The following is a 23543-nucleotide window of genomic DNA, read 5'->3' as shown; positions in this document are numbered from 1 at the left end:
AATAGAATAGCTATGAATTTCAATTCCATAGCAAGTTTTCGTAGCTATTTAGGATTTTTCTTATAGTGACCGTTACAATTGAGAAATATATGTTTATTAGAAATACATATAATGGAGATGCAAAAATCGTCTCTAGTATTTTTCATGGATCCTCAATAGCCCTTCAGCGGAGAAGTCATATTTAAATAACGTAAAATCTTAGAATTAAATATTACATAAGGAAAACAAACATAGACATGTCTCTACAAAACATGGATCATTGATCCAATGATGGGTCAACAAAAGGATATGTTAGGATTTAATATATATTAGTTTAGAAATCTGTGTACTAAGGAGTTTATTTTCTAATAAAATATTTGAATATGAACAACTAAAAATTTATGAAGTTTGAGTTTATAATAATAAAAAAAGAAAAATATTGAACTACTGAAATGAAATGTTTAATTGGTTATTTTTAACTGTTTTATATCTCTTTTAAATTTAAACTAATAATTTTGATAAATAAAGAAACAAAATAATTGTATTGAATTTAGAAATTTAGTAATTAAAAGGAAAGTTGCATTAATGAAACTGATATGAATTTATTATTACGTTTATTTCATTTGAATATTATATGAAATTTAATAAAATGGAAAAAAATAAATCAAAAATATTCGAAAAAGAAATGCAATGAGAGCATGTTATGTGGTAAAAAGATCTTTATTTATTAGGTTAAAATAATGTTAATTTCCAATAGGCAAACTTGTGAACAGTAACTTGTTCAAGACGGCTTGAAATGTAGAGCTTCGGGTTCTCTTTTGACCTATCATCGGCTTGCCGCTATCTTCGTCAAGTCAGATAACCACCACCTTCTTCTTAACTCCGTTTGTTTTCCACATAACCTTTCAAACATGAATTGCAACTGATTTTGCTTATTGCTTCCAATCAGATAAGGAAGGTAACAAAAGCTACCAAAATCTCACACCAACATCTACACCGTCGTTGTAATCCTTCTTCAGTTTCCGAAATTGAAACCTCAACTTTCCCTTTCCTTATTCAATATTTGGCAAGCTTTCAAAATTGATCCCTTTCTATTCCTTCCTTTTTCACCGCTTCCATGTATACTTCTTCCTTAATAGCACCGACTCAAATGTACTCCAACACCGCCACCTTCTCAAAATGTCAACCGATTGCACACAAAACCCACTTACTTTTTTCTAATACGTTGTCTCCAGCTTTCTCACTTAATCCATTCAGTCCAAGTCTCCAGCTTTCAGATGTGAATCAACAAGATCTCTAGATGGATAAAGTTTCCAACTTTATCCATAATAATGCCACAATCTTCCAAGATCTAAAATTTAATGCACCAAAATGACCAACATAACTTGCATGGCTAAAAGGGAAGGCAAAAGATCTTAACTTTCCAAATCCTTGAAGTTCAAGAAGTATTTTGAACTAATAAAAAAATGTTTAAGTCCACTCAACTCCAAGATCAACCATAAAATGGACCAAAAGTGCCAAAAATCCCAAATGACAAGATCTAAGGAACTATATAGCAAGATTATACTTACAATTGTCCAGAAATGTAGTTTCTTTGATGGATCTAAACTTAAAGCATCATTCCTTGCAACTAAAAGAGCCTTCTAGATCTTTAAACTTTGTCAAAATATCATAAAAAACACCTAAAAGATGTAAGAGGATAGAGGAGAAGCTAAAATCTTGAAGGTGGGGGCTAAGGTTTCTCCCTAGGGATTCTAGAGGTGATGAAGGCTGATAAAATGGTCAAAAAGTCATAACCTTATGCTTAAATACGTTGAAAACACTAAAAATCATGGGCATAGGCCTGACTGATCGTCGTGTCGTGACCACATTTTGCCGTGTCGTGACCACATTTTGCCGTGTCGTGGCTGCTGTCACGCCATGGCCTCTGATCCCCACTCCATGGAGACAGTTTTCCACTCAAAACCACCTTAACTTCAAACAGCCATAACTTCTTAGTTTCAACTCTGTTTTCGGCGATCTTTATTGATGGGTTGTGGTCATAAGACATCCTATGTGCTCATACAAACCCTAAAGCTCGGATCTAGGTTTCTCTATTGTACATACTTTGAATCCAAGACTTTGAACCCTAATACTAGCATATGGAAATCAGAATTCACATGAAAATAGGTTTAAGAACATACCTTGATTGTTATATAGCAATAACAATCCAATTCCTCCTTGAATTGACCTTGGAAAGCAAAGAGTCACAAGTGTCACTCCTCTAATGGCTTACAAACACCATAAGCAAGTGGAGAAGGTATAAGGAGAGAGGAGGGAGGTTAGAATTCGTATTTTGGGCTTCTTGGGAAGGGATACACGAATTCATAATCCTAGGGGTGTTTATATAGGTGTAGAGATAGGGTTTCAGTCATTATCCTTATCTAGTTGATTATCCATTAAGCAACCAATAAGATAATCCTTGAATCCTTATCATACTCGAATTCTAAGGCTTTCCAACCTTAAATTCGTTCACCATACTTATAAGATAACCCTTACCTTATTTTGTAACTATCACATAATTACAAATCAGCCCCTCTAGTTTAATTAATTACACTTGATCACAAAATTAATTCTTAATTAATTATTGACCAATATTAATTAAACAAATATGATTTCTCCTTTAATATATTATCCTTATAACATATTAATAAATCATATTATCCTCTCTTTCTATTTATTTCTCCAATCAAGTTGCTTTGGTGAAGGCAACCCAAAAGGACCATGCACCATCGGGTCAAGTACATACCAAAATAGTTATGGACTTAGACACTAATCCAACAGTCTCCCACTTGGATAAGTCTAATAACTATTCTGCGTATGACTTCGGATCCCGATCTGCAATCGTAGCTTTCCAAAGCCGCTGTCAACTCTGATCATATCAAATACGCGTGTCCTTAGATAAGGGATCATATATTCCTCCATTCTAGATATCATATGAGATATGATTTCAAATCATTCTCTTTGTACTATATCTCGATTTCCGATTTATGACGACTGACTAATTGAACAAATCAAAGTAGCCCTAGCCCGGCCGAGCATTTACGTTTGTCACCACTAAACCATCGAGGGGCCCAAAGATATCGCTTTTATCCTACTTTGAATAAAAGGAACGGATAAACTTTGATACAATGCTTGCTTGTACTCACGCACCGAATCACACACAACAATATGTTTTATAACACCAAGTTACTGGTGCGTTTACATATTATCAATGTGCAACCGATTCGCAAGATACAACTCACACATCTCGGTTTCAAGAATATAAGATGTTATCGTCTCACCAATCACTCGTGATACAATCCATGGAGTGATCCAAGTGAGCGTGGGTTTAATCCAATGCTCAAATCACATTCATAAGCACTCATGAACGTTGCAGCAAACATTTACTTATGTCTAATACTTTTCTAGACATTCCACACACCAATTCACGACAGTCTTTATTCATATCTACTTCCAACATATGAACGACTGTGGCCCGTTTGAATAATTCGATTATTCTTAATAAACTCAATTATTCTGGAAGTCAAAACATGCAAATGTGAAACACAAGAATAATACTAATCCCATATGGCCTCAAACCTTTGAGTATAAATAAAACACCTTTTATTTATCACCATATTGATTACTCATTATTTGTCGTTTCGGGTAATCAACTTCTTACTTGAATTGTAACACTTGTCTCATGCTCCTAGCATGCACACAATGTTTACCTATGGTTCTTACTTTCTGAAATAGATCTCATTGAACACATTTCCAATCTTTCTCATTTCACAACTCCAAATCCGTTTTTCATAAGTTAAAGAATATCAAATTCTTGCTACTTATAAAATATGCTAGATTCTAACATTTTATGCAACTATCCTTTCGTAATGTCACTGCACCAAAGTCACAAAGACTATTGCCAATGATATTACAAAGTCTTCTATCGGAGATTGTTACAAGACAATTCCATAGATGTGATGTCTCTCACTCAAAATACATTCTTTGAACATCCTTTTGCATAGAAGTTTCTAATCTAATCATAGATTTCTCAATATTCAATTCCCAATATGGATACACTTCCATATGTTCCATATGACAACTCATTCTTAATAGAATCTTATCTATTTGTAATGATATCGATATGGTCCGTCCAATATGGAAACATTTCCATATTTTCCAATACTATACTTCCAACTACTCACAAGCGACCAATCCTCGTCGAACTTGGATTGTCCTTTGATAGTTGTTTAATTATTTTAGTCAAAACCAATTCTAGTCCTTTTTCCCTCTAAATGCGCTCGTCATTTGGAAAATTTTAGAATGGTCAAACATTAAGCATTTGCAATCGATCCTATACCCGAAGCGTATGGGACACGACGCATAATGTTTTATTTGCTATGTTCTCAAAATTCGAATTGTGAAGAGGGATGCCGTAATCATAATCGAAATTTTAAGAACACACTATATACCTTTGACTAAATTTATTAACATTTCTCAACCTAATCCTTTAGATTTGAAATGAAGCATAATATTCTCTCCCTTAATTATAGCAAAACAACTCTTCAACTATTGCGACTTTGCAAAGTATGACTCTTGTTTTCTATAATTAATATTGCTAACCTTGCAATACTTTCCTTAATAATCATACAATCATAACTTTTATGCTCCCACTATCTTTGATGATTATTATAAAACATAACACTTATGCTCCCACTAGCTTCGACATGTATTCATAAACATCTTAACTTTCAGAAAACAATGCTTATCGAATTTCTTAAGTTCATGTTTCTAATACTTAGTGCTTTGATAATCTTTTATCAAGGATTCTTTATACACCTTTGCCTTCGATAGTTCATATGTGTGTCTAAACAATTAAGACTAATTGCCAAACCTCACAATTCAAATTATGGAAAGGGATGCCGTAACCATAATTGAATTCGAGAATGCAATTTTACAATCACTATCTTCTTAAAATCTTTCTTAGTGAAAGCATTTCCTCACAATCATTTTCATGAAGGAGGAAATCTTATGACACTTAGATTTTAAACGGTGTAAATGTTCCTATCCATGTGAATTCGTCAAAACCAACGTTTACGACAAATTCAAACTCATATGGATCTAACTTTCTTGATATCGATTTCTTGCCTTTATGGTAGCACAGCTGCCCACCATGTCTTCCAAGTAGTTAAGCAGCTCACCCTTTCCTATCAATGTACCTTTCATTGATTAAGGTGCTTTGCCTTTTATGCGTTCAAAATGAGAACTCATAGAACTCACATGCATAATTAACTCGATTGGATTGGCATAGAATCAAAATAATGTCAACACGATAGGTTGTAAACCTCAACTCGTGTGCTAGTGATGATCGATAAGGTTTATTTGATTTGTTCTTGAAACCTTTCAAGACCATTAAGACTCCCACTGACTCCTTGACATATAAGATTCTCTTGTCAAAAACCATTTCTTGACAAACAAATATTCAAGAGTTAGTGTAGCTTTTATCAAAACACTTCATAAATTGGTCCAAGTTGGTCTTTGTCTTATTCAAGACATCACAATCTTACCACATTTAATGAAAGTTACAAACCTTCTTAATATTTTTCACTCAATGTCATAATCTTGACTTTAAGACTTGTTATTGGAACGAAGTATGATTGACTTATTGATTTAACCATTTCTTCAATTCTTGATTCCTCTTCTTAGACATACAATTGTACTAAGAATCACTTAGAGGATCAATTGAGATATGGTTCTTAATCATTAAGACTTATCATAAAGCATAAAAGGTACTCTCCCATCTTCTTAGAATGGAGAAACTTTTATCTTTCTGCCTACTTGATTCTTTTTATTCGTTCTGCTATTGATCTAAACCCTTTAATCAATTCAAAATTACACTTAATCTTGTAAGTATAATCATATTTACTAAATCTTTAGTAAATCATGACGAATATAATTGTTACTCTTATGGTGGTCTTGATCAATACGCAACTTTGTGTATTCGATCTCCTAGTTCTTCACTTGACACTTTGTCAACGAATTGGTCTAATTTCCAAATATGAATTTCTCATTCATCATGCAACCAAGTTGCGTGATTCCAAATTTCTGTCCAATTGAAACTTGGGCGATGAGAAAACTCTCCCTATTTGGAAAATTCTTGACTTTTCCATAAACACCATAAATAAGAATCATATCCATTTGTTGTAGAAATATGCAAACACCAATTTTCATAACGATTTCATTGCAAGGAAATAAATAAATAAATAAGTCAAACAAAAATTTTATTTTTATTTATAAAAGCAGCGGAAAACATATGTCCTTACAATGCAAAATCCATTGAAAACTATGTATTTCAAAAGAAAATTTTCTAACAACTCTATCATAACTATCTAAGATCAAAATCTAATCTTCAAGTCCATGCGATCAAGATCCATTCCTTGTGATTAGATTCATCTTGTTCCTTCACCAAGCTTCCTTTCTTTTCACCGATCCTGTAAAACATTCAAATGCAATCTCATTACATTATGTATTAAGAATTAATGAATAGGAACTTAATGGAGTTAGATAGTGGATTTTACCTGAAGCGCAGCCATACTCTTTGACTCTCCCAGCTTCTGGACTCTTCAGGCTTTTTGGGCAGACTTGTATCCAACGCCCTTTCTTTTGGCAGCAAACGCAGGTCGGTTCTCCTAGAACGTCCTCGGAAGTATGGTCGGTTAACTCTCCCAACAAATACGCTCCATTGCTTCGCCAAATCATTTCTGATTCAGTAGCAATGAGCATGTAAGTTAGGTCAATGAGGTTGTCATCATGATTCATCATATAATACTTTCTTTTGAACTCATTATATGATTCTGGAAGTGACTGCAAAACCCAATTCACAGCCAACTCATTCGGGAATGACACACCCAACATTTTCAACCTATCAATGTGTGATTTCATTCCTAGAACGTGGGCACACACGGGTTTACCATCTTCATGTTTCATTTCCAATAGGGCTTTAGTGATATTGAACCTTTCAATTCTTCGATCTTGTGGGTTGGGGAGAACAATAGGAGGAGGAGGAGGAAGTGAAGTATGATTTCTCGTTCCTCGATTGAATCGTGGAATACCATCTTCATGTGGAATGCTTGTTCCACGGGATTTGGGAAGACCATAGTTGTCGAACTTTGACATCTACAAAACGGGAGAAAACGAATTCAAGTTAGTTGATTGATTGAGTCCTTGGTAGATCACCCAAATGAAATTCCAAGGCTAGGACCCAACACAATACGCTACAACCTAGAAAAGGGATGCCGTAATCTAGTTGCAGAATATTTGAAGGTAAGTGAATGACGATTCACTAATTTCCACCATGAAAAACGAAAAAGAAATTTAAGTTTTAAATCTATGAAAACTCCTAGATCCTTTGAGATACATTGAACTTTCAATGGCATGTTTATATCTCGATATGCCCCTCTTGTTTGTGACTGGGATGCCGAGGATCACAAAGCGGGTGTGAATAACCATGCAAACTTACATGGTGCACTCACATGTTACAGTCACCTATTCGATGTGCCGGTAAACCACGCACGCTCCACCGAACTATGACAAACATTGAGTCACCCTTTGCTACCTTTGCTTAGACCCATTTAGTGTGCCGGTTAACCACACACGCTCCACTAACGTCTTCGCAAGGGCACAAAATGTAATTTCATGGAATTGCATCAATTCACTTTTGCCTAAGTAACTAAGATTGGGAATTTAGAAAACATTTAGTTACTTTTATACTTCATTATACTTATAAAGGAAGGTTTCGTCCTATCCTACCCGTTCGACTAACGACTCTCCACTGGTCAAGAGTGCGGTGGGTAAGAGTGGATACCCATTCAATCGCCATTTTATAGGCAATTTCCTTAAACACCCCTTATAGACTAGCTTCGTGAATGAGGCCTACTAACGGTAAGACTGACTTTTAGTTATACATATGTATAATGTTAGACTTTTAATGTTGTATATAGTATAGGGTGTATTTTATAACTTTTAAAATACTATGTGGTTAACATTAACAATTACACTTTTAATTCTATTAAATGGTTAACCTAAACTTTTATGGATTTATTAAACCTCTTTTAATTATACACCTTAATTAATTAATAAAACCATAAGGGTGTGATTTGAACTTTTTCAAAACTATGCTAGGGTTTTAGAATTTAACATTCCTAATTAAACTTTTAATCAACTTTTAAATTCCAAATCTTGAGGGCAAGTTTTGAAACATTTCAACACATTAGGGTTTAGAATTTAAATATGCATCAAAATTAAACTATTTAATCAAAATTTAAATTCCAAAACTTGAGGGCAAGTTTTGTAACCTTTTTCAAAACATTAGGGTTTCAACTATTTAAATTTCAAAACAACAAAACTTTTTGGGGTTCAAATTTTAAACTATAAAACCTAAAGGGCCAAATATGAAACTTTTCACAACAACAAGGATCAAATAACAAATAATTCAAATTAACATTTAATCACATAATTATCCATATTTGATGATTTCTTGCAAAATAATTTATCAATTTACTTAAAATAATTAATCAATTATCTTATAAGGAAACAATTATCCTATTAATTGATAAATATCTTCAATTAGATTAAAATTATAGTCAAATATATCATATAATCGGATTAATATTAATCTAACATGATAAGGTAATTATCCATAAGCAAAAACAGCAAGAAATCCCGAAGTACCCTCCTTCTGACGAGTTGACTCGTCGAGTCAGCCGTGGACTCGTCGAGTCACCTTGGACTCGGCGAGTTCAGCCATGGACTCGGCGAGTCCAGCCTCCAGAATGCAAAAAATCGAATTTTTCAGTTACAACAAGCATCAATACAATAGAAACCAATCATGTCTCTGATACCACTGATGGGTTTTGGTCATAAGACATCCTATGTGCTCATACAAACCCTAAAGCTCGGATCTAGGTTTCTCTATTGTACATACTTTGAATCCAAGACTTTGAACCCTAATACTAGCATATGGAAATCAGAATTCACATGAAAATAGGTTTAAGAACATACCTTGATTGTTATATAGCAATAACAATCCAATTCCTCCTTGAATTGACCTTGGAAAGCAAAGAGTCACAAGTGTCACTCCTCTAATGGCTTACAAACACCATAAGCAAGTGGAGAAGGTATAAGGAGAGAGGAGGGAGGTTAGAATTCGTATTTTGGGCTTCTTGGGAAGGGATACACGAATTCATAATCCTAGGGGTGTTTATATAGGTGTAGAGATAGGGTTTCAGTCATTATCCTTATCTAGTTGATTATCCATTAAGCAACCAATAAGATAATCCTTGAATCCTTATCATACTCGAATTCTAAGGCTTTCCAACCTTAAATTCGTTCACCATACTTATAAGATAACCCTTACCTTATTTTGTAACTATCACATAATTACAAATCAGCCCCTCTAGTTTAATTAATTACACTTGATCACAAAATTAATTCTTAATTAATTATTGACCAATATTAATTAAACAAATATGATTTCTCCTTTAATATATTATCCTTATAACATATTAATAAATCATATTATCCTCTCTTTCTATTTATTTCTCCAATCAAGTTGCTTTGGTGAAGGCAACCCAAAAGGACCATGCACCATCGGGTCAAGTACATACCAAAATAGTTATGGACTTAGACACTAATCCAACATTTATATCCACGGAAAGGAATTGACAAGTCCCACACTTCTATCTAGTTATTTTTTGTTTAACACATGTCGAAACAAAAATCATAATTAATGCAAGAAGCCTAACATATAACTTTCCCCATTTTACCCTTTGGCTCTAAAACACAAACCAAATGCTTAGATCACATAATCAATATTATCAATATCCAATAAGCTCTAAACCCTATTCCCTTGAAGCCCAATGCATTTACTTGGTCCATTTATTGCTCACAATCAGCAAATAAGAAACTTCTTGAAATAGGATGTTACAATTCTCCCTCACTTAAAATGGATTTCGTCCTCGAAATCTGTCTTGGTTCGAATCTCTTAAATCAACGTCGACATATTCCATAAGCTCCTTTTAACCACTTCGAAATCAAGGCATCTATACAGAGAAGTCGAGAGATCACTCAGAAACCCACAACTGTCAACAAACAACCCAATAGCTTGAAAATACTCAACCACAACAACTATCGCCCTCTCCCTAACTATAAGGCCCGAATCCCGGTGAAAACCACTCAAACCAGGAAACTTCTCAAAAACTGGGACTACGACTAACTCCATCAATAAACCCCCAAACCGGGAACCCATAAGTCTAAACACCAGAAACTATACTGTAAGACTAATGATCCTTCCATCTTGGGAGAGAAAGAAATTATTCTTCCATTAGGAGAAAGAAAGAGCTATCATTCATCAGGATAGAGAAAAGTTATCCTTCTGTCACAAGAGAGAAAAGGATATTCTTGTTGGCTGACCTATTTGGCTTTCCCTTTTTTACAACCTTTCTTTGGCTATCCTCCCCAACAAACTATGACTTTTAGAGATAACATTTAACAATCTCCACCTTCACTCCTAAAGTCGAAAAGCATCAACCGATCCTCGATGATTATTGAATAAAGCAAATGATCTTTAATTAAAAAAATATATCCCCAACCAAGAGCAACTTGATTTACTTGTCTTTTTGAACACCCACAAAGTTCGAATAGAATTTAAACTTCACAATCAAAAGACTTTTAGTAAACTTTTCAACCGGATAGTCATCTATACTAATCTTGATTATTACAAACTTGTCTTTAGAATTTATTTCTTTAAGTGCTTCCTTTACATCCTGTTAATGTGCTATTAAGTGCATCCTTTATATCCTATTAATGTGCTATTAAGCTCTCCAATTGCCTTTAGAATTTATTTCTCATGTAATTGTGCTTTCCAAATTAGTGCATAAACAATAAACACCCAAAGTGAAAAACAGAAAAGGTACCCTGTAATACATCTTATTTTGAGTAAATTACACGAATGGTCCCTATGGTTTGGGGTATTTTGCGCGTTTGGTCCCTAACTTATTTTTTTAACTCGGAAGGTCCCTACTATTTGTTTTTGTTACGCCCTTGGTCCCTATTGTTTTTTTGTTACGTGTTTGGTCCCTGTATTACCTAAAAAGACTATTATTTAAATATGGAAAAATGATGAAGTAGGTAAGGTTGGGTGAGGGGGTGGGTTGGGAGTGTGTTTATTTAAATTAATTAAAAAAATCAAGGGCAAAATAGTCTTTTTAGGTAAGATAAAGACCAAACGTGTAACAAAAACAAACAATAGGGACCTTTCGAGTTTAAAAAAATAAGTTAGGGACCAAACGTGCAAATTGTCCTAAACCATAGGGACCATTATTGTAATTTACTCTCTTATTTTCTCCAAAAAAAAAATTTGGCAACATATCCAAGTACTTTATTTTTTATTTTTCCAAAATGTAAACACATAGAAGATCAACCACATAAAATTATTCCAATGCACTTTGCCTGGATTCACAATGTATCCGCTCACCATGCTTACGAGTTTCGACATATGACAAATCGCCCAATGCAGACGAGGACATATCATCACATACATTAAAAATATTTTAAACAATTCTAAGTTACTTATATTTATTAGTATAGTTAATTAAATTAAAAACTACTCATTTGGAAAAAAAAAAAATTATTATAAAACATAGTTTTTTTTGGATATTTTTTTAGTTAAGTTAGGTTTTACATATAAAACATTTGAACAATTTAACTATTTTAAGGAAAATAGTCTTTAACCATTTTTTTAAAGTTTATTTTGAAATCATGATTTAGCTTTTGAATTTTAACATCATAATTAAATTAACAAAATTAGTATAGTATACCGATAATGCAAAAAGTATATAATTAACATGATAAAATTTTACATTTAGTAACATATTTAAATTAAGAAATCAGATATATGAGATTTCAAATAGATATGATGAAAGAAAAATAATATGTTTATAATAGATGATAGATAGATTGCACTTGTATCAAAGGCTAGTAACCTAGGGGCACTAGGTGTGATGGGAAAATGTCATTATCAAGAGGTTGAAGATTCAAGTGCTATTATAAACAAATCGTACATTTAAAAATAGGAAAAATGACCTATATAGGTAACTATGTTTCAAAATCGTTCAAAAAATATCATTCAAGTTTGGTGTGTCAAAAAAACACCATCCAAGTATAGCATTTGTACAAAAAACACCAACGAAGTATATTCTTTGTTCAAATTTGACCTTGTGGTAACCGGCAATTACCGGTAAAAAAGAAGTAAAGAAGAAAAAACAAGAGGAAATGACTCAAAGGGGTAACTATGTTTCAAAATCGTTCAAAAAACACCATCCAAGTTTGGTATGTTCAAAAAGCACCATCCAAGTATATTTTTTGTACAAAAAACACCAACAAACTATATGTGTTGTTCAAATATTACCCACCGGTAACTAGCTCTTATAGGCTAAATGATGACTTGGCTTAACTATTATGACACGGCATAATAATTATTGACAAAATAATAAATGATATATTCCTCCTTTAAAAATCGATTTAGGGTTTCTTCATGAACGAATGACTTCTTCTTCTCCTATGATTGCTCTTGTTCTTCTAAAGTGATGATCTCGAACTCAAGTCCAAAATCCTAATTCTTGACTTAAGGCAAAAAGGGCTCCTTTACCCCTACCTCAATGTGCCTCCCTCCCCCTAAGGCCCAAACCCATAAAAAGCCAAAAAAAAAAAAAAGGCATCCAAGCCCAAATACAAGGCCTCTAAGGCCCAATATGGCCCAAGAACCCCCAACATGGCCTTAAGCCTAAAAAATGACCTGCTACAATCAGGTGAGCTCGAGGCCTAACTTAAACAAGTCCAAGCATACGCCCAACATATGTTGAAGTCTCTGCGATTCGGATTTTGAGCCAGTACACCCGGTGTACTCCTAGCGTACGCCCAACGGACTCAACTAGGGTCAAGAATCGCCAATCTTCCGAAAGCCATAACTTCTTCATTCTAAGTGTGTGTTCGTCATTCTTTATATCCATAGGAAGGAAACGAGAAGCTCTATACTTCTATCAACTCTACCTTATCTTACAACTTTTCTAACATAAACCCAAACTTCATAAAGGCTCAAACTAATACTTACTGATATTCCCTTGGGCTCTAACACAAACCGAACCCTCAGTCCCTACAACCTACATTATCCATCACCAAATAGGCGTTACAGACACCACGACTTGTTACGAACGAATATAAATTTGAATATATCATGCACAAGTATTGGAACCATATCCCAGGAAAGATGTAAAAGAAATGGTACGAAACAATAAAATAATAAGGAAAGGACAAGAGACGTGTCTGTTCTGTACACCAGATAATAAATGAAGGACTGGTCAAGACTATAAACTCTTCTAACAACGAGCAGCCTATAAATGTTGGATTAGTGTCTAAGTCCATAACTATTTTGGTATGTACTTGACCCGATGGTGCATGGTCCTTTTGGGTTGCCTTCACCAAAGCAACTTGATTGGAGAAATAAATAGAAAGAGAGGATAATATGATTTATTAATATGTTATAAGGATAATATATTAAAGGATAAATCATATTTGTTTAATTAATATTGGTCAATAATTAATTGAGAATTAATTTTGTGATCAAGTGTAATTAATTAAACTTAAGGGGCTGAATTGTAATTATGTGATAGTTACAAAATAAGGTAAGGATTATCTTATAAGTATGGTGAACGAATTTAAGGTTGGATAGCCTTAGAATTCGAGTATGATAAGGATTCAAGGATTATCTTATTGGTTGCTTAATGGATAATCAACTAGATAAGGATAATGACTGAAACCCTATCTCTACACCTATATAAACACCCCTAGGGTTATGAATTCGTGTATCCCTTCCCAAGAAGCCCAAAATACGAATTCTAACCTCCCTCCTCTCTCCTTATACCTTCTCCACTTGCTTATGGTGTTTGTAAGCCATTAGAGGAGTGACACTTGTGACTCTTTGCTTTCCAAGGTCAATTCAAGGAGGAATTGGATTGTTATTGCTATATAACAATCAAGGTATGTTCTTAAACCTATTTTCATGTGAATTCTGATTTCCATAGTTCGGTGGAGCGTGTGTGGTTTACCGGCACATCGAATAGGCGACCGTAACATGTGAGGGCACCATGTAAGTTTGCATGGTTATTCACACCCGCTTTGTGATCCTCGGCATCCCAGTCACAAACAAGAGGGGCATATCGAGATTTAAACATGCCATTGAAAGTTCAATGAATCTCAAAGGATCTAGGAGTTTTCATAGATTTAAAACTAAAATTCTTTTTCGTTTTTCGTGGTGGAAATTAGTGAATCGTCATTCACTTACCTTCAAATATTCTGCAATTAGGGTTACGGCATCCCTCTCCCGAGTTGTAGAATATTGTGTTGGGTCCTAGCCTTGGAATTTCATTTGGGTGATTTACCAAGGACTCAATCAATCAACTAACTTGAATTCGTTTTCTCCCGTTTTGTAGATGTCAAAGTTCGACAACTATGGTATTCCCAAATCCCGTGGAACAAGCATTCCACATGAAGATGATATTCCACGATTCGATCGAGGATCAAGAAATCATGCTTCACTTCCTCCTCCTCCTCCTATTGTTCTCCCCAACCCACAAGATCGAAGAATTGAAAGGTTCAATATCACTAAAGCCCTATTGGAAATGAAACATGAAGATGGTAAACCCGTGTGTGCCCACGTTCTAGGAATGAAATCACACATTGATAGGTTGAAAATGTTGGGTGTGTCATTCCCGAATGAGTTGGCTGTGAATTGGGTTTTGCAGTCACTTCCAGAATCATATAATGAGTTCAAAAGAAAGTATTATATGATGAATCATGATGACAACCTCATTGACCTAACTTACATGCTCATTGCTACTGAATCAGAAATGATTTGGCGAAGCAATGGAGCGTATTTGTTGGGAGAGTCAACCGACCATACTTCCGAGGACGTTCTAGGAGAACCGACCTGCGTTTGCTGCCAAAAGAAAGGGCGTTGGATACAAGTCTGCCTAAAGAGCCTGAAGAGTCCAGAAGCTGGGAGAGTCAAAGAGTATGACTGCGCTTTTGGTAAAAATCCACTATCTAACTCCATTAAGTTCCTATTTGTTGATTCTTAATACATGATGTAATAAGATTACATTTGAGTGTTTTGTAGGGTCGGTGAAAAGAAAGGAAGCTTGATAAGAGAGCAAGATGAATCTAATCACAAGAGATGGATTTCGATCGCATGGACTTGAAGATTAAATTTTGAGCTTAGAAAGTTATGATAGAGTTGTTAGAAATTTTCTTTTATACATAGTTTTCAATGGATTTTGCATTGTAAGGACAAATTCTTCCGCTGCTTTTATAAATAAAATAAATTTTGTTTGACTTATTTATTTAGTTGTTTATTTCCTTACAATGAAATCGTTATGAAAATTGATGTTCGAATATTTCTACAACGAATGGATATGATTCTTAGTTATATTATTTATGGAAATGTCAAGAATTTACCAAATAGGGAGAGTTTCTCATCGCCCAAAGTTTCAATTGGATAGAAATTTGGAATCAGACAACTTGGTTGCATGATGGATGAGAAATTCACATTTGGAAATTAGACTAATTCGTTGACAAAGTGTCAAGTGAAGGACTAAGAGATCGAGTACACAAAGTTGTGTGTTGATCAAAGTCCACCATAAGAGTAACAATGATATTCGTCATGATTTACTAAAGGTTTAGTAAATATGATTATACTTACAAGATTAAGTGTAATTCTGAATTGATTAAAGGGTTTAGATCAATAGCAGAACGAATAAGAAGAATCAAGTAGGCAGAAAGATAAAAGTTTATCCATTCTAAGAAGATGGGAGAGTACCTTTTATGCTTTATGATAGGTCTTAATGATTAAGAACCATATCTCAATTGATCCTCTAAGTGAGTCTTAGTACAATTGTATGTCTAAGAAGAGGAATCAAGAATTGAAGAAATGGTTAAATCAAGAAGTCTATCATACTTCGTTCCAATAACAAGTCTTAAAGTTAAGATTGTGACAATGAGTGAAAAGTATTAAAGGTTTAAAACATTCATTAAATGTGGTAAGTTGTGATGTCTTAAATAAGACAAAGACCAACTAGGACCAATTTATGAAGATTTTTTGATAAAAGCTGCACTAACTCTTGAATATTTGTCAAGAAATGTTTTGACAAGAGAATCTTATATGTCAAGGAGTCAGTGGGAGTCTTAATCGTCTTGAATAGTTTCAAGAACAAATCAAATAAACCTTACCAATCATCACTAGCACACGAGTTGAGGTTGATAACCTATCGTATTGACATTATTTTGATTATGTGCTGTTCCAATTGAGTTAATTATGCATATGAGTTCTATAAGTTCTCATCTTGAATGCATAAAAGGCAAGGCACCTTAATCAATGAAAGGTACATTGATAAGAAAGGGTGAGATGCTTAACTACTTGGAAGACGTGGTGGGCAGCTGTGCTACCATGAGGCAAGAAATCAAGATTAAGAAAGTTCGATCCATATGAGTTTGAATTTGTCGTAAACGTTGGTTTTGACAAATTCACATGGATAGGAACGTTTACACCGTTTAAAATCTAAGTGTCATAAGATTTCCTCCTTCATGTAAATGATTGTGAGGAAATGCTTTCACTAAGAAAGATTTTAAGAAGATAGTGATTGTAAAATTGCATTCTCGAATTCAATTATGGTTACGGCATCCCTTTCCATAATTTGAATTGTGAAGTTTGGCAATTAGTCTTAATTGTTTAGACACACATATGAACTATCGAAGGCAAATGTGTATAAGTTCAAGAATCCTTGATAAAAGATTATCAAAGTACTAAGTATTAGAAACATGAACTTAAGAAATTCAATAAGCATTGTTTTCTGAAAGTTAAGATGTTTATGAATACATGTCGAAGCTAGTGGGAGCATAAGTGTTATGTTTTATAATAATCATCATGATAGTGGGAGCATAAAAGTTATGATTGTATGATTATTAAGAAAAGTATTGCAAGGTTAGCAATATTAATTATAGAAAACAAGAGTCATACTTTGCAAAGTTGTAAGAGTTGAAAGGTTGTTTTGCTATAATTAAGGGAGAGAATATTATGCTTCATTTCAAATCTAAAGGATTAGGTTGAGAAATGTTAATAAATTTAGTCAAAGGTACATAGTGTGTTCTTAAAATTTCGATTATGATTACGGCATCCCTCTTCACAATTCGAATTTTGAGAACATAGCAAATAAAACATTATGCGTCGTGTCCCATACGCTTCGGGTATAGGATCGATTGCAAATGCTTTAATGTTTGACCATTCTAAATTTTCCAAATGTCGAGTGCATTTAGAGGGAAAAGGGACTAGAATTGGTTTTGACTAAAATAATTAAACAACTATCAAAGGACAATCCAAGTTCGACGAGGATTGGTCGCTTGTGAGTAGTTGGAAGTATAGTATTGGAAAATATGGAAATGTTTCCATATTGGATGGACCATATCGACATCATTATGTATAGATAAGATTCTATTAAGAATGGGTTGTCATATGGAACATATGGAAGTGTGTCCATATTGGGAATTGAATATTGAGAAATCTATGACTAGATTAGAAACTTCTATGCAAAAGGATGTTCAAAGAAAGTACTTTGAGTGAGAGACATCACATCTATGGAATTGTCTTGTAACAATCTCCGATAGAAGACTCTGTAATATCATTGGCAATAGTCTTTGTGACTTTGGTGCAGTGACATTACAAAAGAGATCATTGCATAAAATGTTAGAATCTAGCATATTTTATAAGTAGCAAGAATTTGATATTCTTTAACTTATGAAAAACGGATTTGGAGTTGTGAAATGAGAAGGATTGGAAATGTGTTCAATGTGATCTATTTCACAAAGTAAGAACCATAGGTAAACATTGTGTGCATGCTAGGAGCATGAGACAAGTGTTGGAATTCAAGTAAGAAGTTGATTACCCGAAACGACAAATAATGAGTAATCAATATGGTGATAAATAAAAGGTGTTTTATTTATACTCAAAGGTTTGAGGCCATATGGGATTAGTATTATTCTTGTGTTTCACATTTGCATGTTTTGACTTCCAGAATAATTGAGTTTATTAAGAATAATCGAATTATTCAAACGGGCCACAGTCGTTCATATTTTGGAAGTAGATATGAATGAAGACTGTCGTGAATTGGTGTGTGGATTGTCTAAAAGAGTATTAGACATAAGCAAATGTTTGCTGCAACGTTCATGAGTGCTTATGAATATGATTTGAGCATTGGATTAGACCCACGCTCACTTGGATCACTCCATGGATTGTATCACGAGTGATTGGTGAGACGATAATATCTTATATTCTTGAAACCGAGATGTGTGAGTTGTATCTTGCGAATCGGTTACACATTGATAATATGTAAACGCACCAGTAACTTGGTGTTATAAAACGTATTGTTGTGTGTAATTCGGTGCGTGAGTACAAGCGAGCATTGTATCAAAGTTTATCCGTTCCTTTTATCCAAAGTAGGATAAAAGCGATATCTTTGGGCCCCTCGATGGTTTAGTGATGACAAACGTAAATGCTCGGCCGGGCTAGGGCTAATTTGATTTGTTCAATTAGTCAGTCGTCATAAATCGGAAATCGAGATATAGTACAAAGAGAATGATTTTAAATCATATCTCATATGATATCTAGAATGGAGGAATATATGATCCCTTATCTAAGGACACGCGTATTTGATATGATCAGAGTTGACAGCGGCTTTGGAAAGCTACGATTGCAGATCGGGATCCGAAGTCATACGCAGAATAGTTGTTAGACTTATCCAAGTGGGAGACTGTTGGATTAGTGTCTAAGTCCATAACTATTTTGGTATGTACTTGACCCGATGGTGCATGGTCCTTTTGGGTTGCCTTCACCAAAGCAACTTGATTGGAGAAATAAATAGAAAGAGAGGATAATATGATTTATTAATATGTTATAAGGATAATATATTAAAGGATAAATCATATTTGTTTAATTAATATTGGTCAATAATTAATTGAGAATTAATTTTGTGATCAAGTGTAATTAATTAAACTTAAGGGGCTGAATTGTAATTATGTGATAGTTACAAAATAAGGTAAGGATTATCTTATAAGTATGGTGAACGAATTTAAGGTTGGATAGCCTTAGAATTCGAGTATGATAAGGATTCAAGGATTATCTTATTGGTTGCTTAATGGATAATCAACTAGATAAGGATAATGACTGAAACCCTATCTCTACACCTATATAAACACCCCTAGGGTTATGAATTCGTGTATCCCTTCCCAAGAGGTCCCAAATACGAATTCTAACCTCCCTCCTTTCTCCTTATACCTTCTCCACTTGCTTATGGTGTTTGTAAGCCATTAGAGGAGTGACACTTGTGACTCTCTGCTTTCCAAGGTCAATTCAAGGAGGAATTGGATTGTTATTGCTACATAACAATCAAGGTATGTTCTTAAACCTATTTACATGTGAATTCTGATTTCCATATGCTAGAATTAGGGTTCAAAGTCTTGGATTCAAAGTATGTACAATAGAGAAACCTAGATCCGAGCTTTAGGGTTTGTATGAGCACATAGGATGTCTTATGACCAAAACCCATCAATAAATACCCCCAAAGACTTAATATCTGAGGCAGAGTAAGGTAAGGCAAAAAAGAGATAGCATACATAGCATTAAGGTAACACTAAGAGTCGCAATACAATTTAGGCATCAGAGAGCTATGTCAGAGTCCAAATTAGATTGTGATTTCGTTTCCGAAAGCCATAACCCCCGGTATGGCTGTCTGATGCCTAAATTAGCTCCTGTGGATATAATGAATGACAAAATCGGACTTAGAATGAAGAAGTTACGGCCTTTAGAAGATTGGCGATTGTTGACCCTAGCCTAGTACATTGGGCGTACGCTAGGAGTACACCGGGCGTACTGGCTCGACATTCGGATCACAAAGGTTTCAGCATATGCTGGGGTATGCATGGACTTGTTTAAGTTAGGCCTCGGGCCCACCTGATTGTAACAGGTCATTTTTTGGGCTTAAGGCCATGTTGGGGGTTCTTAGGCCTTAGAGGCCTTGTATTTGGGCTTGGATGCCTTTTTGGGCTTTTTATGGATTTGCGCCTTAGGGGGAGGGAGGCACATTGAGGCAGGGGTAAAGGAGCCCTTTTTGCCTTAAGTCAAGAATTAGGATTTTGGACTTGAGTTCGAGATCATCACTTTAGAAGAACAAGAGCAATCATCTAAGAAGAAGAAATCATTCGTTCATGAAGAAACCCTAAATCGATTTTTAAAGGAGGAATATATCATTTATTATTTTTTCAATAATTATTATGACGTGTCATAATAGTTAAGCCAAGTCATCATTTAATCTGTAAGAGGCAGTTACCGGTGGGTAATATTTGAACAACACATATAGTTTGTTGGTGTTTTTTGTACAAAAAGTATACTTGGATGGTGTTTTTTGAACATACCAAACTTGGATGGTGTTTTTTAAACGATTTTAAAATATAATTACCCCTTTGAGTCATTTCCTCTTATTTGTTTTCCTTACTTATTTTTTACCGGTAATTGTCGGTTACCACGAGGTCAAATTTGAACAAAGAATGTATTTCGTTGGTGTTTTTTGTACAAATACTATACTTGGATGGTTTTTTTTTTTTTGACACACCAAACTTAAATGGTATTTTTTGAACGATTTTAAAACATAGTTACCCATATAAGTCATTTTCCCTTAAAAATAATAGTGGGATGGTGTATTAACCATTTAAAAAGATAACAGATAAATGACCATCTACAGCTTCCCTCCCTTCCCACACCCTTTTAATAATAAAATAGTTAAAATAAACAAAAACTAATTAAAAAGGTATAAAACCATAATTAAAATAAGGGATAATGACTTGAAAGGGTAACGAACTTTCGACTTTTGTCACATTTAGTCACTAAACTTTTTTTCGTTATCTATTTGCCATTGAACTATTGAAACTATTCATATTTTACCCTTATGACCGGCTGTTACCGGTCATAAGGGTAAAATGTGAACAGTTTCAATAGTTTAGTGGCAAATAGATAACGAAAAAAAGTTTAGTGACTAAATGTGAACAAAATCGAAAGTTCGTTTCCCTCTAAAAAGTTCAATGACTAAATGTGAACAAACTTCCTACTGTATTATGTTTTAGCAAATTATTTATTTTTGTTTAATTGTAGCAACATTTGTTGATGAAGAAATCTATGAAATAAAAAAACAAAATGTAACATCCGGATTTCCAGATATCATAATTTAAGTATTTTTCTTTTGATTTAAGAAGAGAGACTCGACGAGTTGACGCCTCAACTCGTCGAGTAAGGTCGCGACTGATGACTCGGATTAATGAATGGACTCAACGAGTCGATGAGGCGACTCGACGAGTCCATGCTGTTGGCAGAAACCCTAAATCTTTGGGCGCGAGACATATTTAAAGGCACTTATGGCCTTCAATTGCGACTACCTTTCCCATAAGTGAGAACCCTAGCGAGCTTGAGTGTGTAGAGTGAGAGGAAGACCTATCTTGAGCTTTTTGGTGTGATAGATCTGGACCCTTCTAGGTCCAGAGAGTCGAGAATATGAAGCTTTAGTAGAGTGAACCTTGGGGTTCTAAGTTAGGAAGCATTTATGGGATTTTTATGGTATATATAGTTATTTTCATCTTACACGTAGATATGAAGTATTTTATATAAATTACGTGTTATGTGTGCATATTATTTAAATACTTGTTGTCTATGCTGGATGAACGATTTTATACATGTTTTAAAAGATTTAAATGGTATATTTATTTTATATCTACAAATCTGTTGCGGATGAAACATGGGTAGATGAAATAGTTGGTGTGTGATGAAATAAAATGATGAGAGATAGGTGATGATAGAAAGGTGATGATAATTAGGTAAATAGATGATGAAGAATATGTGATGTAGGATGAAAGGAGATACCATAACCTTAACCGGAAATGTGGCGATGTAGTCATCTACCAGAGTATAGATGGCGACCACGGACTATTCTAGACAACCCAGTGGAAACACCAGCAGACCCATAACCTGTAGGTGATGAATTACGAGTTCAGGCGATGTTGTAACTACGTATTCATGCGATGATACTCTAACCCCTTACTATGAATTACGAGTTCAGACGATGTTGTAACTACATATTCATGGGATGTCATAATTCACATCAGTGAAAATGGTTCATTTTTTTGTAAAACCAAAATCAGATTGGAAATTTTGATTTTTTATTTTGGAAAATGTCAAACCATTGGTTTTTTATTTCGGTTTTGGTTTTTTGTGTTTTCTTTTTTAAAATATATTTTCAGGGTTTTTTTTTTATTTCATAGATTTCTTCATCAACAAATGTTGCTACAATTTAACAAAAATAAATAATTTGCTAAAATGTAATACAAGAGAAAGTTTGTTCACATTTCGTCATTGAACTTTTTAGAGGGAACGAACTTTCGATTTTGTTCATATTTAGTCACTAAACTTTTTATCGTTATCTATTTGTCATTGAACTATTAAAACTGTTCACATTTTACCCTTATGACCGGCAACAGCCGATCATAAGGGTAAAATGTGAACAATTTCAATAGTTCAATGGCAAATAGATAACGAAAAAAAGTTTAGTGACTAAATGTGACAAAAATCGAAAGTTCGTTACCCTTTCAAGTCATTATCCCTTAAAATAATGTTCAATCAATAAAAATAAAAGATTCGATAAAAAAACAAAACACATTATAAAATACATAAGTACATTTTGACTTTATTTTGTGATTTCATTCTTGGGATTTAAGACCGTAAGGCTACTCCGTTCAAATGAGCATGCAACTGCAAATCCTTATCCATTTGGTTTTCATGCATCAACCTCAACTTTTCATCCATGATATGCACTTTTTTTTGTTCTTCCTCCATCAAGCGCAGTTGTGTCGTTGTTTTCTATCCTTGCCTTCATTTTTTTCACAACTTCTAAATTCGGTAAATTCTAAAAACAATATTTTATAGTTCTAATTAGGGAAAAGATTTAAAACCGGAACCAGTTGAACCGGAATATGTTAAATCAAGGTTTTTTGTTTTAATAATGGTCTTATCTGAGCTTCGGGTAGACCCTATAAGCTGGGTAAAAGAACCCAAACCGTTAATTATGTCGGGAGCGGGTTTATGCTATGAAAGACCTGACATTTTTAGAGTTTTATTTATTTATTTATTTATTTATTTATTTTTATGATACGTTCGAGTCGACCTAGTAGCCATTGGATAGGCACCAAGAAAAAAAAAAAGAAACTATTATGCTCAAAAAATCTTTGCTCTTGAATATGTGATTGACAAAGGTTTTCATTGTCGATTAGTTTTCTTCCTTGGCAATTATGGTAAGTAAAATTCTACATTTGCAATTGAGCCTCTATTCTCTATGATCACG

The sequence above is a fragment of the Lactuca sativa genome, chromosome 5 (assembly GCF_002870075.4).
Source record: "Lactuca sativa cultivar Salinas chromosome 5, Lsat_Salinas_v11, whole genome shotgun sequence".
Taxonomy (NCBI): Eukaryota; Viridiplantae; Streptophyta; class Magnoliopsida; order Asterales; family Asteraceae; genus Lactuca; species Lactuca sativa.
This window is presented reverse-complemented; position numbering follows the sequence as displayed.